The sequence below is a fragment of the Theropithecus gelada genome, chromosome 1 (genome assembly GCF_003255815.1).
Source record: "Theropithecus gelada isolate Dixy chromosome 1, Tgel_1.0, whole genome shotgun sequence".
Classification (NCBI taxonomy): domain Eukaryota; kingdom Metazoa; phylum Chordata; class Mammalia; order Primates; family Cercopithecidae; genus Theropithecus; species Theropithecus gelada.
The window spans coordinates 4,410,068-4,426,664 of NC_037668.1; positions in this window are offsets into that span (position 1 = coordinate 4,410,068).

Consider the following 16,597-nt stretch of genomic DNA (forward strand, 5'->3'; position numbering starts at 1 on the left):
CTTAATTATTTGCCTGACTCAGTGTGAAACAATGAAGTACAGCGAAACTCAATTTCAAGTCCTCACTCTCCCATTCCCTCTCTCTTTCCCTCCCCTCTGTGCTTTGATGGAACCTGGAGAGCAGTTTGTTTTTTAAAAATCCCGAGAAGGTCATTTCTGAAAATTTGCCTGGGAGCCCTAAACATCTACCCAATAGTTAAGGTTGCTTCGTGCTGGGTCAGTTCTTGGCAGAGACTAATGGGCGCTGGTTTCAGCACCTCGGAGAGTGGCCTCTGAGCTGCACTCAGAGATGGAACAAGGACAGTGGAACTGTAGTCATCATTCCCAGTGAAAACGAGGAAGAATAAATGGCACACAGCATTCCCTGATCTGTGACAAATTTATAAATCCCATTAGGCAAGCATTGTAAAGTCCCTTGATATTACAAGTCCCTTAAAACTTAATGGGCTTCTTCTGATCTATTTACTTCTAGTTACTTGCATGTGCCAATAACCACATAAAATTTTTCAGCTTTGCTTTACTTGCTTACTTTCCTGCCCATATGCCTTTCTCCTTCTATTTCCCCTTCCCTCCCTGTCTGCTCTCTCTTCTCTATTAATGACAGCTATTTTAAGTCTATCAGGCTGTGAAAGGCTGTCTCTATCATTAAGAATAGTGCCTTGCACCTGGTAAGTGACCAATAAATAAATAATTATTGAATAAAGTATTTAGGAGAAAGTATAGCAATATCTTCAATTTATCTTGAAGTGCACCAAGACATTTAACTGTTTCTCTAGTTTGAACACTCACCTGGAGGGTTTGTTAAACCACATATCATTTTCCCACTGTAGAGTTTCTGATTCAGTTGTTCTGGGGTCTGGAGTAGGACTGAGGTGGTTTGGTAGATGATTAGAAGGAGTTCAAGACCAGCCAGGCCAACATGGTGAAACCCCATCTCTACTTAAAAAAAATACAGGCCGGGCGCGGTGGCTCAAGCCTGTAATCCCAGCACTTTGGGAGGCCGAGACGGGCGGATCACGAGGTCAGGAGATCGAGACCATCCTGGCTAACACGGTGAAACCCCGTCTCTACTAAAAAAAATACAAAAAACTAGCCGGGCGATGTGGCGGGCGCCTGTAGTCCCAGCTACTCCGGAGGCTGAGGCAGGAGAATGGCGTGAACCCGGGAGGCGGAGCTTGCAGTGAGCTGAGATCCGGCCACTGCACTCCAGCCTGGACGACAGAGCGAGACTCCGTCTCAAAAAAAAAAAAAAAAAATACAAAAAAAATTAGCCAGGCGTTGTGGTGGGTGCCTGTAATCCCAGCTGTTCAGGAGGCTGAGGCAGGAGAATCACTTGAACCTGGCAGGTGGAGGTTGCAGTAAGCCGAGATCGAGCCATTGCACTCCAGCCTGGGTGACAAGAGCAAAACTCTGTCTCAAAAAAAAAAAAAGGATGAAGAGATTATTATGTAATAATACAAATATACTAAATTGCTAATGGCAGAACCTGAAAAGTGGGTATATAGATCTTCATTGTAAAATTCTTCATTGTAAAATTCTTTCAACTTTGTGTAAGCCTTTAAATTTCCATAATAAAACGTTGAAAAATGACAATGTAGTGTCTGAGTACCTGGCTTTAAAGAGCACAGAAATTTACAGTTCAGATCTGTGTGTTCTCTCTCTCTCTCTTCCCTCACCCCCTTCCCCCTCTGCTTCAGCAGCTTGGCTAGCAGAATCCTGGAGTGGGTGTGTGGCTCATTCAGGGATGGAGGGGCACTCCAACAACTGCCTTCTCCCGGGGACCAAAAGCTAGATAGGAAGTGCACTAAGGGGAGGTGGTTGGGAAAGATTGGAAGCCAGCGAGCCGAGCCGTTGGAGGATCCCTACGATGGAGAGAAAGTAAACACGACTGTCCTCAGCCACCAAGAGGCAACCTGAAGCCTACCGCCTCCCTGCCTCCAGCTGTGCCACAGCAAGGATTGCACCTCTTTCCATTGTCCACCCTGCAGGTCCAGGAAAGGAGTCTCCGTCTGGATGAGGTTGCATTACAAACTGTGAACCACTGCAGGACAAAGCCTATGCCACATCCAGAATGGAGCAAGTCGTCAGGCTGGAAAAGCCCTCCTGAGTTGTTGCCAAGCAAGAACAATGATCACGATGCCAAATCTGTTCCATTCTTTCCCTCCAAGAAACATGTGATTTTGGGCAACAACAAAAAAAATTTGGATTAAATATAAGAAAGGCCTGTCCCAACATGTGGGTGCTCCACATATTGGCTGAGGAATCTGTGACATCCTATTTTATAAAGGCTTTCAAGCAACAGCTCTACATGGGCATGCTCCTTCCAAAGCCCATCAGCAATTTTCAGACTGTACTTCTTGCAGTATGTTAGAAAATTGTGCAAGTGGGAGAGGAAGGGGTATGGAGACTGCCTCGGGGCCTGGAAGCCTGGGCTTTGGCTCAGCTGCTTGAGAAAGGTCTCTGTCTTCTCCCATTCCATTCTTTTGCTGCTGCTTCTGCCCTTACCCCCACCCCACAGCCACAGGACCAGAAGCAGCCCAAACTGGAGAAAAGGAAATCAGAGCCCATGCTCCCACCTATGCCACATAAGAAAGCCCAAGTGGTTTTCTGTCATGCTTTCTCCCTGGTGCCTTTTTAATTAGCTTAATGAAGCCCTCCCACTTGTGGGTGCAGAAGGAAAAAAAAAGGAGATGGGAAAAAATGTGAGACTGAACAGCCCTGATGACTCAGTGCTGGAGGTTGTGTTGTACCCTGGAAATGAAGGAGGCTGGCTTTGAAAAAACAAACTATCCCTTTTACTGTATTGCTGCAGCAGCTGGCAAAGGAGACAGCTCCACACCCCTTCCCTACTGGGGCCCCTGACATCTGGATCTCCCTAGAAGCCTGTCCCAGGGGCAAAACAAACCAGAATTTGTCCTACAGGAGCAGTCATGGTGCCTCATTAGTCTTGTGACTCCAGTGTCGAGCATACAGCTTGGCATATCACAGGAGCTCAGTTGATGCTGGATCCTTTTGTGTGTAAATGTATGACAGCTTCCCACGCATTCACTCCCCTTCCCATTGTTCATTCCATCTGGATGGTAAGTTAGAGCTCCAGCCAGGGAGATGGCGAGGACCTCAGTGTGTGAGTGCTTAACACTCTCCTCACAGAGTTGTCACTCTGGCACCAACGTGCTCTCCCTACAGAGTAGGTCCCACATAGATTTTTCTCCTCTGAATTCTCCAGGAAGATATATTGATCCAGTCCAAGTGACATCAATAGACCCAGGTAACTGAATAAAACTTCTGGAGTTTGCCTTTAAATATGCATGATATAGCCTCAAGACACCACCTGGTAGCTTTGCCACCCTCCCTTCCCCTGTTCTCAATCCACTGTGACTATTAAACATCATCCTCATCTCAGCCCTAGCCTTCCCTTCCCAACCCAGGTACTTCTTGTGCAGTCCCAGGATAATGTGAGGAGGCCGTGGGTAGAAATTAAAGGTGACAGTGAAAGGAAATGGAGGAAACCATGCAATTCCTTCCCATGTTCCAAAGCAGACCTCATCAACTACCTGATTCAAAGATTCTCAGGGCTCTGGCCACTTCTGCTCCATCTTTCACAATAAAACTATTTGAGGCCTATTTGCTCCTTAGTCTGGAGAGTGAACTCTGCCCTTCACCCTCCAATAAGTCCCATGCCTCTTTGCCTACTCAGTTTCTTCCTGGGGCTGGGACTGGCACTGACATGAGCTCCAAAAGAGGTGGTTTGATTCTCTTTGGACCCTACCCAGCCGCCACTGTGACTCTTTGGGACTGTTATATCATTTTCCCTCCTTAGGGATCCACAGGATGTATGTTCACATAGACCACTTTGCCACCTACAAGTCCTGTGACCTAAAGCAATGTTCTATGCCATAGATCCCTTCCTTAACATGGAAATAATAATACCTACCTCATAGGGATTAACTGAGATTAAATATATGAGGTGTTTAACTTACTGCCTGGTATACAGCATTAGTGGTAAAAATAACAGCTTCCCCCTCCTGAGCACTTATTATACATTAGGCAGTGCTTACATTAATCACTCCAATCCTCATGACCACCCTGCGAGATAATTGTCAGAGCCATTTCACAGATGTGGAAACTCAGATATAGAGAGCAAAGTAATTTGCCCCAAACCCACAACTAGTAAGTGAGAGAGCTGGGATTTGAACCCAGTTCTTTTTTACTCCACGGCTTGTGTTCCTAACTACTGGACCTATTCAAAATACATATTACTTCCCTTCTCCCTTTCTACTCATCTCTCCCCACAACTACCACCTCACTGTGGAGTTTTTTGTCAAGATGCAAGGTTTGACAGTAAGGGTCAACAAATTTTCTAAAAAGGGCAAAATAGTAAGTATTTTTAGCTATGTGGGCCATATAGTCTCTGTTACAATTACAGTCATGTGCTGTCTAATGACACACTTCAGTCAACATCAGGTCACGCATAGGATGGCAGTCCTATAAGATTATAATACTTTTTATATGCCTTATATTTATATTATATACTTTTTATGTGCCTTTTCTATGTTTAAGTACACAAATACTCACCTTTGTGTTACAGCTTTCTAGAGTGTTCAGAACAGTAACATGCTGTGTAGGAGCAATAGGCTATACCATACAGCCTAGGTGTACAGTAGGCTATATATCTAGGTTTGTGTAAGTACACTTTCTGATGTTCACACAATGAGGAAATTGCCTAACATTTCTCAAACTTTATCCCCATCGTGATTCATGACTCTACTGACCTTTGCCAGTGTAGTATGAAGGCAGGCACAGACAATAGGTAAATGAATGGGCATGGCTACATTCTAATAAAACTTTATTGACTAAAGCAGGTGGCTAGATTTGGCCCAAGGGCCATAGTTTGCTGACCCCTGCTCTAGAGTAACAGCACAGCTCTAGAGGAAACAGACTTACAATAGAGAGTACCTGACAAACTGTGGATGCTTGGTAAGTACTTGTGGGTTGATTTTGAGGTCATTTTGTCCACCTTCTTGAATCCAGGTGGTAGCACCAATAGCCAGTTCTTCTTTGATTACAGTTTCACAATAAAGCTGATTTCACTTTTTACCTAAACTGTCTTCGTGTCTCATTTATGTTGGGAAGATGCCCTCCTATCTTGGCTCATCTGTGAATTAAGATTTTCACTATTGAGAACTAATAGTGAAAATATATGCATCAAAACTAAACCTGTCTCCTCCCCATGCCCTGAACAACTACATTCACCAAGAGACAATGCCACTCTCCTTGCAAAGCCACTGCATCCACAACAGTTGTTCTGTTTCACTGAAGATGGGAAGAGTCAGATACTTCCTCCCTGGTATTTAGGCCATGTACTGTTGGAAGGGAAGCTCTTCACAACACCTCTGAGAAGAACTTGAGTTCCTGATGCCACAGCAATTGACTACAGCTTTTTGGCCTCCTAGAGGTGAGAAACCACTGTGGGTGGAATAGGTCCCTTCAAAACAAGGCCTGTGTGATGAAAGGATTGCCAGTGTGAGAGGAGCTAGAAAGACAGCCTATCAGGTGGCAGTTCCAGGGTTCCTCACCTCCTCTCCAGCTGTTGCCACTGGGAGTCGAGCCTGCAAGATACAGAGAGAACATATTTTGAGCTGATTTGTTTTCATCTGTATTTATTGGTTTGTGGGCGTGGGATGTCTGAAATGCCCATATGGTCTTCAACACAGGTTACAGCAAGAAAAATAATCTTGGGAATCGAAATGAAGCCAGAATTAAACAGCCAGTCCCATGAGCCATGCCATCTATAGTCCTGAGCACTCTAGAGAGGAGCAGAAGGCAGGAGAGAACTTAAGTTCTGATGGCCACCAAGGATCCAACCAACTGAGCCAATGCCTAATTATTGGGGTTGGTTCATTGGCCTGCTTGATTTTTCTCATTCTCCCCCCTACTTCTTTCTGGATTCATCCTCTGCCACCTCATGCTCCACAAGGGCTCTCCTCAAGGCTAATGTCTCCAGAGGGCATCAAAACCATAACTACAATGAGGCCCCTCCACTCTTGGAGCAGGTTTAGCAAAAGAAAAAAAGTGAAGATACCAGTTGCAGGGCAGCATCTGTGGTTTCCACTGCTTGGAGCATCTCTGGCTCACCCACAGTCACTGGTGTATCTCCCATGACAAAGAGCATACACCTAATCCTTTCCAGACTAACCAACCTCCCCTTGCCCCCACCTTTCACAGCATATTCGAATTCTCACCAGTTGGCACTTTGCTACCCATCATCTTATATTCCTCTCTAAATATTCCAGATGTTACCTCCCCAAGTATAAAGGAAGCTCTTTAAGGGTAGGGTATATTCTATTAGGATAATAATGACATGTGAAAATATTGAGGACAAAAACAATAATAAATCAGTCTTGGATTAGCAGTTCATACTGTTCTGCCCATGGGCTTTGGTAGACAGGGTTGCACTCATTCCTACTTTACAGACTTTGCAAGATTGTTCCCTTCATCTGGTATATTTCTCCTGTACTCCCACCCTTTACATGTTGATGCCTTCACATCAATCAGATCTCAGTTCAAATGCCATCTCCAAAGAGGCTTTCTCGTGTGACTCAAGCTACAGTAATCCTAGCACTAATCAATAAACATCTGTTGAATGAATGAATGATCTCCATTTTGTAGATGAGGAAAATGAGACTCACTGTGATTACAAAGTACTTAGCCACGGTCAAAGAACCACTAAAGGCATAAACTGAGGTCTTCTGACACCAAAATGCTTATTATTTCTCCTCCACTGTAAGTGCACCTTGGCAATTGTAATTTCTTATTCCATATCTATCCAGCTCTGCATGCATCATGAGGACAGGGCTTGTATCTGTCATGTTTCTCCTTGTGTAGCTCCATTGTCTAGTATGGGATGTGGTACATCCACATTGACTGTAGTAATGACATAATATCGATGAGTCAATTAATTGCCATCTAGTTGGGTCTCAATAAATATTTACCCATATACTGAGATTGGTGAACTCAGGACACAGATGCATGAGACACCCTTCACTTATTCTAGTCCTCTTTCTTCAAGTGGTAAAACAGCCTTTTCCTGGAATGTCCCCTGGAATGCAGGAGTGACAAGGATGCTAGGGGAATTTCTTTGAAAACCTGGAACAAGAACAGGGAAATTGAATATCTAACATGAGCAGTTTTTGTGCCAAGTTACAAATCTCAGCTAATTACAGCTCAGTGCTGCTCCTTTGGGGGTCCTTCATCTGGCATGAATTGCCTTCACTTGGGAATCAAGGTTCCTACTGCAATCCTCCCCAGTCCCTTCATTCCCAGAGTGAGCTTTGGTCTGGGTCAGAGGAGTAAGGTGCTGTTGGCTCATCTCAAGACAGACAGTTTCATGGCTGGGAGCAGAAACAGCAATAAAGATAGAAATTATGAGTCTACAGCCAGCAGGGAAATAGAATGGGAAGCTGCTAACACACCATATTCATCTCTAGAAATTTCATAAGATTTGATTCACTCTCATGTCATACACTAATTTACTTTTTTTTCTTCAGGTTAGATTCCCCTTCATTTTAGTCAACTACTCTTTTTTTTTTTTTTTTTTTTTTGCAATATCAAGTACATTTGTCCTCTTAGGCTTTCTCTCCCTCTCTTTACATGCCACCTCTGCCTTCCATTGCGTCCTTCCCAGTTTTAAGAAGGTAGTGTAGTATAACTGATTGAACAGGATTTGCAGTCGTGCTAATCTGGAGTTAAATCCTTGCTATACCAGTTACTAGCCGCTTTTCTACAAACAAGTCACTGAAACCTTCTGAGTCTCAGTTTTCTTATCTGTGAAATGGAGATAATCCTCATAGGTGATTTGTGAGGACCATATGGCATGTGTTGTCTGAAGGATTTAGCATAATGCATGACAAATTCAACAAATGGTGGCCACATTATTCCTGTTACTTGTCTCATTTCCCCACACCCAGCTCCCTCTATTTTTCCCTTTGACTGTGTGTGTCTACACACATGCATAGCCTGGCTTAACAAAACACTGATTACCTTATCCATTTTAGTATCTCAAATTCATCAAGATTCTTGGTTAGGCAGTCCCTGGTATTTCAGATTTTGTCTCTCTCTCTCTCCCTCCTTCATTTCCCCAAATCCTTTTCTCCTTGATACAATTTAATTTCTCCATCTTTCCTGAAAATACCTGGGGAGACAGTGGCCATGAGCATTACTTTGTAGTCATAATCCCCACCTGGATTCTATTCAGAATATTTGGCTGAAAGAGCCAGGATATCTGCCACTTAGAGCCTCTCTCACTTTGCCCACCATGTTTAATTCATGTGTGTTGCAGGCCATTTAAAGGGGTTCAATGAGCTGTGAAGATCAAGATATGAGCCATACAGATTGTACATTATTGAATTAAGATGCTAAATATGGAGACTAAGTGATGCCAAGGAGAGAATATTGAAAGCCTTAATGGTTTATAACAATGGAAAGCAGGGTAGATCAAGTCAGTAGAAAATTGAAAAGATGCATTACTTCAAAGAAAAGGCTGTTTGTCATACTAGAGTCATCCTCAATTTCTCCCTCTCCCTCACCCTCTACACTCAATCCATCACTAAGCCCTGTCAGTTCTACCTCCAAATAAATCTCAGACGTCCACTTCTCTTCATTCCACTGTCACAACCCAAGGTCAAGCCCCTATTCCTCTTGTTTGACTATTACCATTAGATTCACTTGTCTCTTTGACTCTATTTTACCTTTCTGTAAACCACTCTCTACTCAGCAACATTTCTAAAATATAGACCAAATCTTGTCACTCTTCTGTTTAAAATCTTTCATTGCTTTTACAACAAAATCCAGATTCATTAGCACAGTTTTAGAGCTCTTCATGGCCACTCATCTCAGCCTACACTTCTTGCCTCTTGCTTACTGTCCTCTGGCCAGTCTCATCTCCTTTCTGTCATTTCAACATGCTAAGTTCATTCCCACCTTAAGGCTCTTACATTGTTGTTCCCTCTGTCTATGTTTTATACAACCAGTGGCTTCTCATCCTCCAGGTCTCAGTATAAGGCAGCCTTCTGTGACCCCCTATCAGCATAGTCTGCCCTACTTACACTCCATCTCATCATCCTGCTGATTCTCGCAACAACTTTGCTTAATTCCTTTTGTTTTCTCTCTACTCCATGAAGACAGAGACTATTTATATCTTGTTCATGATGTATCCCTTGTACTTTACGGTGCAAGTAATACAGCACTTGATCAGTCAACATTTTTTGAAAAACTAAATGAGTGAATTTATCAAAGGAAGTTCCATTCCAGGATTTGATCCTTCATTGGCCAATTACAGACTAAAATCCCTTCTTTCTCACATTCCTTCTTGTTTTTGACTCTAGGCTGCAAATCCATAGCTATAGAAATTATTGAATGTAACAGGAAGATACAGATGGTTGATCCTCAACAAAACAAGAGAAAACAACAAAACTTCCACATTAGTGGAAATGAACCACTCCTTCATTCAGTAAATACTGGGCACCTATGCTGTGCCAGGTAGTGTCAGGCACCCATAATACCCTGGCATTTAGCATAGCACTTGAGTGGAGCTTACAGTCTGGGAGAGGCAAACGTCAAACATATAAATATGTAATTATACCTTGGCTTAACTGCTCTGAAGAAAAGGGAAAATATCTTGTTGAGAATAACAATGGGGCAACAAGGTGGTCAGGAAATGCCTCTCTGAAGAGAAGATAAAACATTTGAGCTGCAACCTGAAGGCTGATGAGTGAAAAGTTAAAGGGAGATGACCCAAGGGAAAGAGTCTGGCCCCCTGGATGGCCTGTATCCATGGATGAGGGAAAGTGAGGTCCCTCACTCCAGGAATCATACAGGGAGCTCTTTGCCACTTTCTCACACACCCTTTTAGCTACAAGGGAAATCAAATTTTTTAAAATAAATTCTTTGTCTACAGATGTAACTTTTGCACTCCAAGTCTGGGTATTCGGGCCTCAGAAGGAAGACCAGACTGGTTTCTTCTTTGTTCCAACAGCTTTGTTCTATATCTTCATTGTATGTCTTTGACTTCTTGAAGGATTTGAACTGATCTGAAGAACCTCAGCATATTGATCTCTCCCTAGGTGGCATGGATTTGTCTCTCCCATCTCCAGAGAGGAAACCATTTACCTCTTCTGATTCCTCTGAGTGTCTGACAGCAGCCCATTAGAGCAACACTTAGGCATTTATGGCATAATTTTCTGGGCACATTTATTTAGGAAAAATAACTTAATTATTTAATAGTCCATAACTCCTGCCAACTCATTATAAAGTCTGGGCATGTGAACCAGATGGGGAAGGAAGAATAAATAAAAGATCAGTGCCCTGCTGGAGCCCCAGGGCACTAATTCTGTTCTGCACAAAACCTTCAGTAAGCAACCACTCTTTGATATGCCAGGAGGGTTCCCCATTCATTGTGCTCACAATAAGGACATCTGGGGCTTCCCCCTCTTGAACCTGGAGGGACCTAAGAAGAACAATGGACAAAACACTGGACTAGAAATCTATACACAGGATGGTAGATCTACTCATTGGCTACTAGAATTTGTCCCTACCTGCTGTGTGACTGTAGGAAAGTCTCTTTTCCTTTCTAGATCTCAATATCCTATCTTTTTTTCATAAAATGAAGTCATCAAACCAGACCAGAGATTTTCTAATATGATTTTATCTGTAAAACCCTGTCTTCAGAGAAAATTTATATGGAGGTCTAATACAGTAAACAGGTAAAGTAGAGCCCACTTGTACTTTGTCCTCAGAAAGTGCTCCTTGGGATGCCCAATGCTCCTAGAAACACTGCTTGGAAACCACTGAGTTAGAAACTCTCATAGTCTTTGATTATAAAGGATTCAGAGGTTGATTTGCCCCATGCTATGGATTGAATTGAGTCTCTCCCACCAGCCCCCTGCAATTCATATGTTGAAGCCTTAATTCCTGATGCTACTGTATTTGGAGATACGATTTTTAGGAGGTAATGGTTAAATGACATCATGGTGGGGAGGCTCCTAATCCAACAGAATTGGTGACCTTATAGGAAGAGGAAGAAAGAGCGATATCTCTTTCACCACGTGCATGCACCGAGTTAAGGCCATTGTAGGACACAGCAAGAAAAAAGCCATCTGCAAGCCGGAAAGAGAGCCCCCACTGGGAATCAAAGGAGCTAGCACCTTGATGTGGGACTTCTCAGTCTCCAGAACTGTGAGAATACATTTCTGTTATTTAAGCCACCTAGTCTTTGGTATTTTGTTAGGGCATTCTGAACCAATATGTCCCAGCTGTGGAACCAGTGGCCTCTTGGTCCAAAGATGAGAGTGGCCATCATAACTTTGAATTTGACTCCTTTAATGTCCGTAAGTCAGCGTTCCAGTTTGAAGGCAAAGGAATGTCTAGTTCCTCCACAGGACTTCCTCATCTGCTCCAGCTCACAGGGACATCTTTCCTCCCCGGACTCTTCCTGCCCTCGTGTTTTGTTTGATTATCTCTTAATTTCACAAGGATAATAACTTAAAATCATATAGGCAGGCAGTTGTATATTTTCAGTGCTCCCTCTTAACTCTTGTTTTATTCCTCTGTCCAACAGTATTTGTTGACTCCCAAGCAATATCAAATAAAGATCAAAATTTCACATGCCCCATCCTTGCCTTTACAGCTCCCCTACACGTAACCTAGGCAATGAACCACTTATTCTTCTACACGCTCTGTGTTTTTCTGCTTTTTCATCTGGGACACTACCTACCATCTATGGCTGTCTAAATTCCTCCCACCTGTCAAGGCCAAACTCAGATGCCATCTTCTCCATAAAAGCTTCCCTGAAACCTCAAGTTGGAAATATTATTATTACCTCTTCTGCACTTTCATTGCCACTGACTCTGCTGATGGTGGCACATAGCACCCGTTTTTCTGCTATCGCTATCTGACAGTGTCTTAAATCTCCTTCTAGACTGTAAATGTCTTGAGAACAAGAACCATGTCTTATTCATCTTTTAATCTTATATAGTGCCCGGCATGGTGCCTTGTAACTAGAAGGTACACAATAAATAATGGTTAAATGAATGGATGGATAAATGAATTTGAGTATAACTGTACCTGATTAGGTGAGGAACAACTTAAGTACAGATAGAGATTTTAATATGCCTGTGCATAAAAGAGGAAGTATGAACCTGGAATATGTGAAGAGCTTGGGGGCAGATGTCAGAGATGAAAGGTGCAGTAACTCATAACTCATTCAACAGCTACATGTGTGTTAAGCACTAACCATATCCCAGGAACTGTTATGCTGCTGGTGAGCAAAACAAAGCTTACCTTCTCGGGACTTGCAGTGTAGTGAGAGAAACAGATATTAGGTATATACATGAATATTATGTTAAATAATAATTATAACAAGTAGCTTGTTATATAAAGAAAAAGAAGACATTACTCTGAAGGAGAATGAGAAAGACACATAATTTAGATTGAAGGGTCAGCAAAGTGCTCCTCAAAGACAGGGAATTTTATACAAAGGTTAACTAGGTTGAGACCTGAAGGGCCAGTAAGAGTCAGGCAGCCTTAGAGATATACAAGGCCCCAATATAGGAAACTGGTGCCTGCAAGAAACTGCAAAGCCAAGAGGACCCAAGTGTAGAGGCAGAGGGATTGGTAGGAGAGGAAGATGGAGGGTAGATGAGTACTTGATAGTGTGGGGCCCTCCAGGTGAGAAGTCTGGGCTTTTTCTAAGCACAGTAGGAAGTCACTGAAGGATTTCAGCAGAGAAGGAACATAATCCACCCTTCACTTTGACTGCTGCATGGATAAAGATTAGACTGGCTACAGAATTAAGTTAGGAGACTGTGGCAGGGAAGAATTTAGACTAAAGGAGTGGCAGTGGATATGGACAGAAGTGACAATATTGGAGAAATATTTTGGGAGATATAATATTTGAGATACACTTATTGCTACCTAATTTTCTTGTGTGCGTTTTCTTACTTATTGTCAATGTTTCACAATTAGAACGTAAGCTCCATGACGACAAGGACTTGTCTTATACACTGCTGAGTCCCAGCACCTACAACAGTGCTTGCATACAGTGGGTATTGGGTAATATTTGTCAAATGAAATTATGATGGAATGATTTATAAATTTGAGGTAAAAATAAAAGAGAAGAAGGTGTAGAGAGTGAATTCCAGGATTGAAGGTGATATTTATTGAAATGAGAAAAATGAGGAGAAGCTATTTTGGAGGATAAGATCAAAACTTATTTTTTGACCTGTTAAGTTTTCTAGACACCTGTGAGATATCCAAGTAGTTACTGGTCTGAAGATTTTAATTTTGGTAATAGCTACACAGATACAGCATCTCAAATCATGGTAACATCTAATACAGGATTCCTTGACTTGAAGGATATAATGTCCAAGGATCTGTGCATAAAGGATTTCATAAACCTGAATGGAAAAAATATTATATCTTCATTTTTACTAACTTCCGCCTGAAATTTAGCATTTTTTTTCAGTTATGACTGACTGTAGGCAGCAACCCACAGCAGTATATGCAGTACCTGTGACTTTTGTGAACAATAGAATTTACAGATATTTTCATACATGTTACAACCATCACAGATACCTTGCAAGATCATTTGTGCTCATCACTACTTCAACGTGATAGAAGTCATTAGACTCACCAATATGTCTTGTTATTTAACACATTAATTTAAAAGTGTATCTATTATTATATTACAAATTTGGATTTTTATGTTTTTGTAACTGTTTTTCAAAATAACATGTTTCCTTTTTTGTCCTGTAGAGTTTACTTAATATATTTAAAATCATTACTGTGAGAAAGGGTGCACAGGCTTTGCCAGGCAGCTGGAGGGTCTGTGTCTCAGGATAGGTTAAGAGCCTCTAGGAGGAGCTGGAGGCTGGGTCTGGGGAGGAGGGTGCTTCTAGGAAAGCAGGCGCTGTTGGAGGAGAAACAGCCAAGGGGAGAGAGAAGCTGACTAGAAAAACTAGATCAGACTAAGGATGAACTAGTTACAGCTGAGAGAAGCAGGAAGCTATCAAGAACAAATTGGAAAAAGGAGGAAATGAATGAACAGCTCCAGGAGCTGACCAAGGGGCTTCACACCCAGTGAAGACCAGAGAGGATTCTGGAAATGGAAGAACGGGGAGCACAAGTTAGGCTGCGGCCTGTGAATGGCCAAGCTTGGGCTGGAGACCCTGAACTACATCTTCCAGAGAGAGGCTGGGGTCTCCCAACCTGGGTAAAAGGATGCCTGGGGCAGGCACGTTAGAGAAGAGATCTCTGGGCTGGGAGAACAGGGATCCAGGCCCTGCCCTTGACCAGCTCTGAGACTTTAGTCCAATCTATGTTCTTCCCTTGGGAGGGTGAAGGGTGATCTGTTTTCTTATCCTATAGCTGAAGGAGTTGAACTAGAAGATTCCTCAGCGTCCCCTAATATAAACAATGTAGGATTTGGTTACTCCTCTCTTCTGGGCTTGCTGTGATACCAGCTGGCTGGAAGTGGAGCCTCCTGTATTCATCTGGCTGCCCAGAGCCTCCCTCCTTTGTTTTCTCCTTATACATTCTTCAGGCTTCTCTTACGACACCCTGTGGCACCTACCCATTTATAAACCTGTCGTTCCCACTCCCAACCCTACCCATAGACTATGAGCTTTTAAGACTAGGGATCTTGCCTTACAGATTCACTTTTATTCTCTGCTACCTAGCTCAAAAAACATTTGCTGAGTGAAAGAATAAATTGATATAACAATTCCATGAATAAGTGATACAACAATTTATATACTTTGAGAACAATTATTTGATTGGGATAAGAGTAATTGAAGTGCAAATAGATGGTTAAATATATCAGCGTCTATACCAAAAATGGTCTGTAGTCAACAGGTGGTATCAAATTTTGTTCCTGCACTTTACCTACATATTTATCTCCACACCCTAGAGAAAGATACTTTTCATAATAAATTCCCTCTGGTCTCTCTCTGGCAAGTGAGGTCTCCACCACCATCCCTATCCCTCCCTCTCCTAGGCCCCATGGAGGAATGAGTCAAATTCTGATCTCACTGGTCTGATTTCAGGCTATTGATTGGCCCTCTCTTCTGCCTCCTCTCTCAGGATCAATAACTGAGCCTGCCCACTCAAGCCTGAAGACCAACTGCAGAGAGATCCTCCTTGGGTTTAAGCTCAAGATGCATGTTCTAATTGACTTTACCCAAAACAGCTGAGGTATCAAGCCCTAGCTCAACCAATAACAGAGTGCTTCCTGGTTTCCCATTTGCCATGTATGTATACAGCCATCTCAGGCACATTAAGGGAGAATTTGTGGCTAAGTCAAGGCAAGATTTGGCTATTCCTAGATCCACCTGGTCTTTAACAGAGAAATCCCCATTCCTTTCGATGCGTGAGGGAAAAGCACTCTGAGTCGGAGTATGCTAGTCTTGTGTAGGGTTGGAGAGGTGAATCGAGGAAATAAGAATGTCTCAAAAGCTGTTTACTTACAAGGAATGGAAAATCACTTCAACTAACTTAAGAAGAGAGACATTTATTTAGAGATACAATAAAATTCAGAGAACCAAATTGTATCATGAGGAAAGCAGAAGATAGATGGCACAGAAATAAGAAGTCAGTGAAAGAAAGTTTAGGAAGTAGAGATAACAACTGAGGATGGTTCTTTAAGAAATTCAGCAATAAAATAGAGATGTGCATCAGTAACCCAAGAGAGTACTGGAGAAGAAAATGTTCTCAGAATGTAAATTGAGGGATAGGAGTTAGAGGAGGGGCAATAGGGAAAAGAAAGACGAGATAATTGATACACAGTAGATGCTCAATAAATACTTGCAAATCAATTGAACCCACCTGGACTGAGGAGAAATGAAGTTAAATGTCTCAAGGGACACTGAGCATGTCTTTATCTCTGTCCTACAAGGTAGGCAACTACTTTCTGATTTCTCAGGCACTGCAATATGAGACTCAGACCTCACCCTCTGAGGAAATTAACAGCTTTCTCAGGCCACAACCAGGGGAACAGGCATATTGTTGAAGTCTCAAAGCCACCATGAGTTTCTCATGCCAGCTGCCTTTGATTCCTACATATTGTGAGACCAAACAGATTTGAGGAGAGCAAAAAGTAGTCGGGAATAGCCAAGATCACATTTATAAATTGGCATCACGAATTATTGCTTGTCAAATGCAGTCCCAACAGAGGCTGGTCCTTCTCTTAAAGAGGATTCTTGCTTTTGGGTCAGGATAACAGGAGATCTGGAGAAGGGGCTAGTAGTTCAATCTAATTATACTAGCATTGTATAAGAATTAAAGAGGTAGGCCGGGCGCGGTGGCTCAAGCCTGTAATCCCAGCACTTTGGGAGGCCGAGACGGGCGGATCACGACGTCAGGAAATCGAGACCATCCTGGCTAACACGGTGAAACCCCGTCTCTACTAAAAAAATACAAAAAACTAGCCGGGCGAGGTGGCGGGCGCCTGTAGTCCCAGCTACTCGGGAGGCTGAGGCAGGAGAATGGCGTGAACCCGGGAGGCGGAGCTTGCAGTGAGCTGAGATCCGGCCACTGCACTCCAGCC